Here is a 3,501-nt window from a genome sequence, read left to right on the forward strand (position 1 = left end):
TTAACAAATGTGTCAGGGAGAGAGCCGCAGGAAAGGGTGAAGCCCATGGGGCAAGGCCCTCCCAGATGCCTGAGGAGGGATGGTGTCTGCTTCCCCCCTGCCCTTCTCACCACCGCTAAAGGGGCTTGGGGAAGAGACACAGGCAGGGTAGGGGGCTGGTCCCCAGTCTGTACAAGTGGTGCTTGGGGGTGATGGACCACAGAGAACAGGCGACCAGGCAAGGGAGAGCGGGATAAAGGGCACAAGACCATTTGCCAGAATCCACAGCTTTCTAACTCCAAATTGAATTAAAAAGAAAAAGAGGAGAGGTGGGGGACCTAAACCACAAGCAATACCCAATTCCCTTCCCCCCACCAGGGCTGTGAGGGAAGAGGCAGGTAGTAGCTTCTCCGAGGCCATGGCTCCCTCATTCCTGGCCAAGGGAGCTAGGTGAAGGGCAGGGTCTCCCCGACAGTTTGAAGGAGTGAGGAAAACCAAAATAAAACGTCAAATAAATTGTAGAGGAGTCCAGCCAAGGGCCCAGCCAGAGCGGAACCCAGCTCGGGGAGGGGCCTCTGTAGGCTCAAGGATGGCTGCTGCCACCACCGCCACCTTGAGGGCCAGCTATTTTGCCATGGCCTTGATTGCAACAGCTGCCTCCTCTGTCATGGCAGACAGCACCGTGATCAGGATCTCCTCTCCACAATCATACTTCTGCTCAATCTCCTTGCCAAGGTCTCCCTCGGGCAGACGAAGGTCCTCTCATACCTCCCCACTGTCCTGGAGCAGGGATAGGTACCCATCCTGGATGCCAATCATCTGGAAATCATTCCTTTTAATGTTGGGGACATCCATATTATGAGTTGACGGAAAGATATCTTCATATTTCTTCCCAGTAAAAATGTCAATACCAACCAGGTGAACATTGGCATGGCCATGCTTGCCAGTCTTTGAAGTAGACATCTCGACGATCTTACATGGCCTGCCTTTGAGCATCACAAAACCATTCTTACGTAATGCTGAGCACTGCATTGGGAAGGTGGCTGAGGCCCCTGCATTTCCTGTCTCGAAGTCCAAATCATCTGCCATTTTAAGAGGCTTTCGATACCAACTCACCAGCTCCTCAGCCTGAAGAAGCCTGCAAGAAGCGTGTCTATGTTTTTTGAAGTCTTCATTCTGGTGCTCATTTATATCCTCTTCAAGTTCCTTGGGCACCTGTATTGTTGTTGGTTTAAGGTCATTGTCTTGTGTGATATCTAAGCTGCTGTTTGTCAAGGCACATTACTGCGGGAGCACTTATTTTTCAAAGAGACCTTTTCTCTTGATTGCTCATGTTGCTTGTACCTTTGCAGTGAAACCAAGTCATCAGAAGATGTTTCTTGGAATGGCTATCTGGTCTCACCTTGGTTGAGTAGGGATTTGGATCTGTTTGTTGTCAGGTTATGGGACAACAGGATGATGCTGGGAGCTCATTTATTTGGGCAACGCATTGTTAATATACAAATGGGGTATCAGACGGTCCTGACTCAGCTAGGTGAAGCTTCTGAACCCCAGGTCAGACCTTCTGTGGAGTTAGAATATTCTCACTGCTGATCCTTGGAGTCTGTGGACAGCTCACCAGGTCCTGCAGTTAGTCCTTTGGTGACAGGGTTTAGAGAGTATCTTGTCAGGTGTAGGTGTTGCTACCTGGGGAGGTGCATATGACTCTTAATCTTCAGGGATAGGTATTGTAGGTGGAGGGATGCCAAAAGTTGGGGGTCCTTACCTGGGGGAAGGAGGAGAGTGTGGGAGAAGCAATGCTCAGGTAGGCAGTGGATTGGGGCAGGATCACACATTTCAATGTGAAGAATATGAGTGAGTTTGTGAGAAAAGCTTGTGGAATGAGAGATGCTACTCTGATCATCTAAGATAAATATGGTATTTTACAAACCATATTTCTAATTTCTGTGAATTTTTATCCTTTTCCAATTGAACCTTTCTAAAGTGGCATCCTGATTCCCTTTCATGAATTTGTGAATATTAATTATAGTAAATATGGTACATTAGCCATCCCAGGCTCTGACCGCATCAGTGTTACTGACCTACCAATGTTACATGAGAAGTTCTCAAGATGCCTCTTAGTGTGATAGGTCTGCTGCAGCAGTGCCCCATATGCTGGATCATAGTATGGAATATAAACATTTTTCTCACAGCTCTTGTGGTGGGAAAACTCTGAGGTCAAGGTGCTGCAGGACTAGAGGACTTAGAAGGCTGGCTCTGGCTTGTAGGCAGCTGACTTCCCTGTGTTCTCACATGGGGGGAAGCGGGTGGCTCTCTGGGGTCTCCTTCATAAGGACACTAGTCACATTCATATTATGAGGTAACCTACTCACCTAACAAAGACCCCACAACACACAAAACATCAGATTTTGGTTTCAGCACATAACTTTGTGGGGTCAGCAAACATTCAGTCTATAGCAGTTCCCATGGGGAAAAAAATTGGGCAAAATTTGTAATAGAGCTCTTCATTACTCCTTATAGAGGCAAATACAATTACTTCAAAATAAAGGGTTCGGTTAGGAACATTTTTAAAGCTGTATTATTTTGTTTTCTGTGGAGATATTTTGTTTGTGTTCTCACAAATCAAGCTTGCCTGGAGATCAGAGTGTGGAGCTAACCACTAGAGGCCAGGCAGCGGTGGCACACACACCTTTAGTGGAGAGAGGAAGTAGTAAGGCAGGGTGGAAACAGGAGCTCAGCCCTTTCAGTCTGGGGATTTGGCAGAGGCTTCTCACAAGCCTCTCTAGTGGCCGACTCCTTTACTTCTCTGCTCTTTCAGTATTTATGCCGATATCTGACTCCGGGTTTTTATTGTTAAGACCAATTAGGATTCACGCTAGATCTGGCGCCCAATGCGGGGCATGAAAAAACCACCTGCCTGTGACTTTGCAGTCACCAGCACAGGCCAGAGCTGCATGCAGCCGAGTCACTACCCCACTGGCTACGGTTCTGTTGCATCCTATCTGCAGCAAACTCTATAGGCTTTTGGGCTGCAAAAACCACAGGAGTTAGCAGCTTTCACACATTTCCCCATGCAGATAGATGGCTGGCTTTTTGGCTTCCTCTTTCCACCCTGGTTTTCTTGATGTTTCTTTTCTTCTTTTTTTTATTGTTGTTGTTGTTTGGTTTTATTTTGACACAGGGTCTCTCTAAGTAGCCCTGGATGTCCTAGAACTCACTAAGTAGACCAGACTGACCTCAAATTCACCAAGATCTAATTGGCTCCGCGGATTGTTGAAATAAAGGGATGTGCCACCACACCCAACTTGTTTTTCCCCTACTTTCTTATTTTTGTCTTATTTTAGTGTCTGTCTTTTATTAGGGTGAGTTTTCTTCATCTGTCTTGTGGTCTGTGGTTAAACAGTATTTCAAACTGAAACACTCAGACGTTTGCTGGAAGCTCTGTGTGTGAGCAGGGCTTGGCACATGGAGCTCTCCCCAGTTCATCAGACCAGGCATTTTCTCAGAAGCTTCTTTAATGAT

At 46.9% G+C, this 3,501-nt stretch overlaps 1 pseudogene; it reads right to left on the reverse strand.

Moving 5' to 3' along the window:
- Positions 1 to 238: 238 nt before the first annotated feature.
- On the reverse strand, positions 239 to 1,074 carry LOC102929021 (eukaryotic translation initiation factor 5A-1-like; annotated as a pseudogene).
- Positions 1,075 to 3,501: the final 2,427 nt, after the last annotated feature.

This window comes from Peromyscus maniculatus, chromosome 8, assembly GCF_049852395.1.
Source record: "Peromyscus maniculatus bairdii isolate BWxNUB_F1_BW_parent chromosome 8, HU_Pman_BW_mat_3.1, whole genome shotgun sequence".
NCBI classification, from domain to species: domain Eukaryota; kingdom Metazoa; phylum Chordata; class Mammalia; order Rodentia; family Cricetidae; genus Peromyscus; species Peromyscus maniculatus.